Source organism: Agelaius tricolor, unplaced genomic scaffold (assembly GCF_023055355.1).
Source record: "Agelaius tricolor isolate 1412-34295 unplaced genomic scaffold, bAgeTri1.0.p SCAF_113, whole genome shotgun sequence".
Lineage (NCBI taxonomy): Eukaryota > Metazoa > Chordata > Aves > Passeriformes > Icteridae > Agelaius > Agelaius tricolor.
In genome coordinates, this window is record NW_027269373.1 from 49871 (window position 1) to 57939 (window position 8069).

Here is an 8069-nt window from a genome sequence, read left to right on the forward strand (position 1 = left end):
TCTTTAAACTGTGATAATTCTTTATTTTTTTCTAAATCAGACACTGTCTGTTCATAAGATTCAGATGTCCATGGCAGGGGTGTAATTAAATTCACATGTTAAAAAATAACCTTCTTCTTGTTATTAAATTACTGCCATGTAACATCAGTCTGAGAGCTGAAGAAAACCCCTTCATTTGCTGTTTGCCAAGTATCATCTATGTGATACAAATCCAACTTGAGAAATCACACCCGTACATTGCCATGTAGCACTACTAGTAATGCTTTCACAACCTTTTCTTCATCATTAGGTCTTTTGGTGAAGTGAATGATTAGAACATAAGCAAGGGCATTTGTTCAAGATGCTCCAGAAAGAGCTGTGGTCCGTTCTCTTCTTTGCTGCCTATGTTAGCACTGAGCTGCAAAAAGTGAAAGATTACTAGGAAGAGTGTTACTTTCAGTCTAAATTTGTAAATGATGTTTGGAATACCCTGTTAAATGACAAGGTGCTCTTTTAAAATATGGCATCTTAAGGGAAAATGTCAGCTTTAAAAAGGTTTTGAGATAGTTGCTTCTGGAAAAAAAAAGAAAAGAATTGGAGGCATCTAAGGTCTTTAGGCATACTATTTTGAAGATTGATTCAAAACACAGTTTCTTCATATAGGAAGAACAGAGGACCATAGATGCAACCCATTTGTCGAGGTTTAGGGCAAATTTGGAGGAGAATTTCCAAATTAGGGCTCCTCCAGTTAGCAAACCCACACAGCCCCTCCCCCCAGCCAGTTCGGGAAGGATTTCTCGGAGAGGAGTGGAAAGAACCTGTTTATTTAACAAGCACAGCACCCCCCAGCACACAAAATGAACAATACCGGATGACACCACTCTGAAAAAAAATGACAAATTCAGAAAGTCTCTCTCTGGGGGTGGTCACTCTGGTCTCAGTCCCTCCGGCGCTGGGGCTGCTGCTGCAGGCCAGAAGGTGCAGGATCTTGGTGTTTCTCAGGTCCCAGTCCGGAGCAGGTTCGAAGTGATCAGAAAAAGGAAAGGAGAAACCGTCCAGGAAGAAATTGGACAGTTTAGCTGAATTAGCTAAAGAGCAAAAGCAAGCAGAAGCAAAGCGAGCAAGAGCGAGAGAGCAAAAGCAAAAAGCAAAAGCAGCAAAAGCAAAAGCTGCAGTCTCTGTGTCCCGCCAGGCTGATAAGAAAACCAAAACAAAACTTTCCCGCTTCAGAGCCGGTCTTAAAGGTACAGAACATAATATCCAACCTTAACAGAACACATGAATGGGGATACAAGCATCATAACGTCACCCTAGGACATTCCACCCCTTATCCCCATATCATCAACATACTACCACACATCATGCATTTATTTCTCACCCCACAATCAGATCTCCCTGTGGTACACATCGTGTTGTTCCATCTCTTTGCATTATCCACCATGTGCAACCTGGTCCCTGAGCAAAGACAACCCCACGAATGGGTTTGTCTGTACTCAAGGCAGAATTGACCCACACATTCTTCCCTAACAAACCTCTGACACGTACCACTGGGACTTTATCTCCATCTATTACATTCAGGGAGTCAGACTGGGCAGGACCTGCTCGGTTGGTGGAACCTCGGGTGTTAACTAACCAGGTGGCCTTTGCTAAATGCTGCTCCCAATTTTTGAAAGATCCCCCACCCAAAGCTTTTAGCTGGGTTTTTAGTAGTCCATTGTACCTCTCCCCTCTGCCTGCAGCTGGTGCATGGTAGGGGATATGGTACACCCACTCAATGCCATGTTCGCTAGCCCAGGTGCTGATAAGGCTGTTCTTGAAATGAGTCCCATTGTCTGACTCAATCCTCTCAGGGGTACCATGTCTCCACAGGATTTGGTTTTCCAGGCCCAGGATGGTGTTCCGGGCAGTAGCATGAGACACAGGGTAGGTTTCCAACCATCCAGTGGTGGCTTCCACCATGGTCAGCACGTAGCGCTTGCCCTGGCGTGTCTGGGGCAGTGTGATGTAGTCTATCTGCCAGGCCTCCCCATACTTGTACTTGGACCATCGCCCACCGTACCACAGGGGCTTCACTCGCTTGGCCTGCTTGATGGCAGCACACGTCTCACAGTCATGGATAACCTGTGAAATACTGTCCATGGTTAAATCCACCCCTCGGTCTCTTGCCCACTTATAGGTGGCATCTCTGCCCTGATGGCCTGAGGCATCATGGGCCCATCGAGCTAGGAATAACTCTCCCTTGTGTTCCCAATCTAGGTCTATCTTTGACACCCCTATCTTTGCTGCCTGGTCTACCTGCTCATTGTTTTGGTGCTCCTCATTGGCTCTACTCTTGGGGACATGGGCATCTACATGGCGGACTTTCACAGGTAGCCTCCCTACCCTGGTAGCAATATCTTTCCACTCATCAGCAGCCCAAATTGGTTTTCCTCTACGCTGCCAGTTAGCCTTTTTCCACCTCTCCAGCCATCCCCACAGAGCATTGGCTACCATCCATGAATCAGTGTAGAGGTAGAGCTTTGGCCATTTCTCTCTTTCTGCAATGTCCAGGGCCAGTTGAACGGCTTTGAGTTCTGCAAGTTGACTTGATCCACCTTCTCCTTCAGTAGCTTGTGCAACCTGTCGTGTGGGGCTCCATACGGCTGCTTTCCACTTCCGGTTCATCCCTAAGATGCGACAGGAACCGTCAGTGAAAAGAGCATAGCGTGTTTCCTCTGGGGGCAGTTGGTTATATGGAGGAGCCTCTTCAGCCCGTGTCACTGGTTCTTGTTCTTCATCTGTGACACCAAAATTCTCACCTTCGGGCCAATTTGTAATTACCTCCAAAATCCCAGGGCGATTTAGTTTACCTATATGGGCGCGCTGAGTGATAAGAGCAATCCACTTGCTCCATGTGGCACTGGTGGCATGGTGAGTGGAAGGAACCTTGCCTTTGAACATCCACCCCAGCACTGGTAGTCGGGGTGCCAGGAGGAGTTGCGCTTCTGTACCAATCACCTCTGAGGCGGCTTGGACTCCTTCATAGGCAGCCAAGATTTCCTTCTCTGTGGGAGTGTAGTTGGCCTCAGAGCCTCTGTAGCCTCGACTCCAAAATCCCAGTGGTCGACCCCGAGTCTCCCCAGGCACCTTCTGCCAAAGGCTCCAGGACAAGCCATGGTTCCCGGCTGCAGAGTAGAGCATGTTCTTCACATCTGGTCCTGTCCTAACTGGGCCAAGAGCTACTGCATGAGCTATCTCCTGCTTGATCTGGACAAAGGCCTGTTGCTGCTCAGGGCCCCAGTGGAAAGTGTTCTTCTTGCGGGTGACCAGGTAAAGAGGGCTCACGATCTGACTATACTCAGGAATGTGCATCCTCCAAAAGCCTATGGCACCTAGGAAAGCCTGTGTCTCTTTCTTATTGGTGGGTGGAGACATTGCTGTGATCTTGTTGATGACGTCTGTAGGAATCTGACGCCGTCCATCTTGCCACTTCACTCCCAGGAACTGAATCTCACGAGCTGGTCCCTTTACTTTGCTCTTTTTAATGGCGAAACCAGCTCCCAGGAGGATTTGGATGATTTCCTTTCCTTTCTCAAACACTTCCGCAGCTGTGTTCCCCCACACAATGATGTCATCAATATATTGCAGATGTTCTGGAGCCTCACCCCTTTCTAGTGCAGTCTGGATCAGTCCATGGCAGATGGTAGGACTGTGCTTCCACCCCTGGGGCAGTCGGTTCCAGGTATACTGCACTCCCCTCCACGTGAAAGCAAACTGAGGCCTGCATTCTGCTGCCAGAGGAATGGAGAAAAATGCATTGGCAATGTCTATAGTGGCGTACCACCTCGCTGCCTTGGACTCAAGCTCCTACTGGAGCTCTAATATGTCTGGCACAGCAGCACTCAGTGGTGGAGTCACCTCATTCAATGCACGGTAGTCCACAGTCAATCTCCATTCTCCTTCAGATTTTCGCACAGGCCAAATGGGGCTGTTGAAGGGTGAGTGGGTCTTGCTGACCACCCCTTGGCTCTCCAGCTCTCGGATCATCTTATGGATGGGGATCACAGCATCTCGAGTAGTTCTATACTGTCGTCGATGCACTATGGAGGTGGCAATTGGCACTCGTTGATCTTCTCCCATCAGACATCCTACTGCAGATGGATTCTCAGACAGCCCAGGCAAGGTGTTCAATTGCTGGATGCCCTCTGTCTCTACAGCAGCTATCCCAAATGCCCTCTTGAGTCCTTTTGGGTCTTTGAAATACCCACTTCGAAGGTAGTCTATGCCCAAAATACATGGGGCCTCTGGGCCAGTCACAATAGGATGTTTCTTCCACTCATTCCCAGTGAGGCTCACATCAGCTTCCACCAAAGTGAAATCCTGGGATCCCCCTGTCACACCAGCAATAGAAACAGACTCTGTCCCCACATGTCTCGACGGAATTAATGTACATTGTGCGCCAGTATCAACCAAAGCTTTATACTCTTGTGGTTCCGATGTGCCAGGCCAACGAATCCACACAGACCAGAAAACACGATTTTCCCTGGCCTCTACCTGGCTAGAGGCAGGGCCCCTCTAAGCCTGGTTATCCTTCTTTCCCTGGGCATAAGTCTTAGATGTTCCTTCAAGGGGATCAGACGTGGCATCATCAGCATCATACCTGGCGGTTCGGCTACGGGCAACTGGAGCTGCTTTCTTCCTGGTGGCTTCCTTCAATTCACGCACCCGTCGTGCCAGAACAGCAGTAGGTTTTCCATCCCACCTCCTCATATTTTCTCCACAGTCACGCAGGTAGAACCACAGCTCTGTTCGTGGGGTGTACCTTCTCTGGCCATCTGGGGAACGTCTGCCTTGGATACCAGAACCTCTGATCTGTACTGCTGAGATTTGGAGAAGGTCTTCTTTAATCTCCTCTCTGAGCTTCTTATGATTCTCCTCTATCTTATCCTCTAAGTTCTGCAGACGTGTTTCTACCGCTGCAATTCTGGCATGTGTTGGGCCATGCACAGCATCTGCATATGCTCGGAGCTTCCTTGCCATATCCAGCATAGTCTCGTCCCTCTCATCCCGCTTCATTATGGCTAGGGCAGAAGCATATTTGTGTGGCCCAAGTCGCACAAGTTTCCGCCACATCACAGACGTGCGTGGCACCAGGTCTGGGTTCCTAGTTGTCACATCATCTGAGAAGATAATCTCTGCCACTGCCATCTCTCTCAGGCGTTGGATCCCTTGCTCTATGGTCTTCCACTGTGTCTGTTGCATATAAAGATCATCTGCACACAGGTATCTTTGTGCAACACTTTCCAAGACCCGTGCCCAGAGGCTCTGAGGGTTTGCCCCCCTCATCATTCCTTGGTCAATGACAGGATCATGTGACAGGGATCCCAAATGCCTCGCTTCTGTGCCATCCAGAATTGTAGCCTCGCCTGCAGCATCCCAGAGACGGACTAACCAACTAATTATGGATTCATCAGGTCGTCGGGTGTAATCCTTCCGTAAGCCACGAAGGTCCTTCAGGGAAAAGGACTCAATATTTGCATCTGGTCTTGCACCTGCTGCTTTGACTCCTGATTTTATGTCAGGAGGCATTGAGGTTCCTTCTGCTGCATCATCATCATCATCATCATCCACTGGTCGATTGGTCTTGTCTGTGCATTTCCCACTTCTGGTACTGGTAGCAACAGCCATTGGTTTAGCTGCTGGCTTAGGCTCACTATCTGGTTTGGCTGCTGGCTTTGAGCCTGTGGTGTTGGCGGCAGCCTGAGTGACTGGGATAGCTGATTTATCTCCCTGCCCCCCTGCCTCCGTCTGCTGTCCTACAGTCTCCAACAGAGTGCGATAAGCATATGCCAGGGCCCAGCTCACTGCAATGACCTTTCTCTCCTTAGGCTCATCCTGGTATTTCTCTTTCAGATATTTCCCCACCTCAGCTGGGTTCTGAATTTGTTTATGGGGAAAATCCCAGACTATAGGGTCGGAGAATTCCTTCAGGATGTGGCCCATTTCCTCCCATTTCCCACACCACTCAGGATGTTTCACCCCTGGGTCTACTCCTAAGTCAGGGGTCTCATCAGCCCGTCTAGAAATCTCAGCCCTCATTCTGGAGAGACAGCAGACTGTATAGAGGAAGGTTACCAGATTGAATACAAGAAAGATGGTTTCTCTAACATTCAGGGGAAACTGAACATCCTTTACTACTGATGCAACCGATTCATAGGAGAAGAAGGAAAGCAAAGGCTGAAAAGCCTCATTCCCTGCTGCTCCTCCTCTAACAAACTGGACGAATAACCATAGCCAAGAACCATTCATACCTGGAGCAGACCCCAACATGTTTATAAACTTCTTGCACATCATTGCCATCAAGCCCAGCAGGATAGCTATTCTGGTCACTGCCCCTCTGCTGTAAAAACTACGTATGAGGGACAATACTAGAACTATTTCAGGATAGGAAAATAAACCTAGGGACCACAGAGGTATTAAAATCTCAAAAAACCCTAGGGACCAGAAGCACATGCAAGCCTTCACCCCAACACTCATCATCAATTCAAAAAGCATGGCTATTAACTGCTTCAAACAGAGAGTAATGGCAACCAAAATACCCACAAAACAGGGTTTTTCCACTCACTCTCTCGAGCCCAGCGTTGGGTGCCAAGATTTTGTGGAGGTTTAGGGCAAATTTGGAGGAGAATTTCCAAATTAGGGCTCCTCCAGTTAGCAAACCCACACAGCCCCTCCCCCCAGCCGGTTCGGGAAGGATTTCTCGGAGAGGAGTGGAAAGAACCTGTTTATTTAACAAGCACAGCACCCCCCAGCACACAAAATGAACAATACCGGATGACACCACTCTGAAAAAAAATGACAAATTCAGAAAGTCTCTCTCTGGGGGTGGTCACTCTGGTCTCAGTCCCTCCGGCGCTGGGGCTGCTGCTGCAGGCCAGAAGGTGCAGGATCTTGGTGTTTCTCAGGTCCCAGTCCGGAGCAGGTTCGAAGTGATCCGAAAAAGGAAAGGAGAAACCGTCCAGGAAGAAATTGGACAGTTTAGCTGAATTAGCTAAAGAGCAAAAGCAAGCAGAAGCAAAGCGAGTAAGAGCGAGAGAGCAAAAGCAAAAAGCAAAAGCAGCAAAAGCAAAAGCTGCAGTCTCTGTGTCCCGCCAGGCTGATAAGAAAACCAAAACAAAACTTTGCCGCTTCAGAGCCGGTCTTAAAGGTACAGAACATAATATCCAACCTTAACAGAACACATGAATGGGGATACAAGCATCATAACGTCACCCTAGGACACCATTTGAAAATGGATTTCTATTATGTTTCTGGTTGGGATTACCAGACATCATTTCTTGTGAAGTCGAGGGACTGCAGTTAGCACTCCAATAATTTCCTTCCCTGAAATTCATCTGCATTTGGTCCTTTTACCAGAGTCCCCATTTATTAGTGAAGGTATACTCTATCTATGCATTAGAATATTCCATTAGAGTGTGTGACTCATACTTGCTAGTTAAAATTAGCTGGAACGGAATGGATAGTTACAGTTGCTTGTATACAGTAGTCTTATTTTGGCAAGTTTTCTTTAGACAATGTTGAAGTACCACTAGCAACTAGGAAGTACAGCTTGCAGCAGGGAAGGACACTCTTCTGCTTTCTCAAGTTTCCTGTAGTTAAATAGACGCCAAAAGGCTTTTCCTAGTACTACTAGTGTCTCGTAGGAATACTTGATCTAATCCTATCTTTGATCAAATTCCTAATGGGTTACTTTTCTACAAGGCAGAACGTTTTTTCTTTTAATAATATGTATTTTGTAAGGTGGAAACATGAACTTGTGCACCAGTCCCGTGGAATGTACTCCTTATTAAGTTTCACAACCTTCTTTAGAAAATATTGACTGTGTGTAACTTCAAAAGAAGAATTCTGGGCATCTTCATTCTATTGATGTAATTGTTTTTCTGCCATGCTGGTATTGTTTTCTATCATTTTTACCAACAGAAATATTTTTCCCTGACACCTATGGAAAAGACCTATGTTTACTCAACAGTGCAGCATCAGTCCATTGTTTAGAATGATTTCAACATGGTCCCAAACATATCGGACAGCTAGACAGCAGAGGTTAGCAACAG

General features: G+C 47.5%; 1 long non-coding RNA gene across 1 annotated transcript; it reads right to left on the reverse strand.

Annotated features, from left to right (window-relative positions):
• Window positions 1-783: 783 nt before the first annotated feature.
• Window positions 784-7032, reverse strand: LOC139586348 (uncharacterized). Its single transcript, XR_011677711.1, has 2 exons — window positions 6790-7032; window positions 784-1172 (listed from the first exon to the last, which is right to left on the reverse strand). It is a non-coding gene; the product is annotated as an uncharacterized lncRNA (long non-coding RNA).
• Window positions 7033-8069: the final 1037 nt, after the last annotated feature.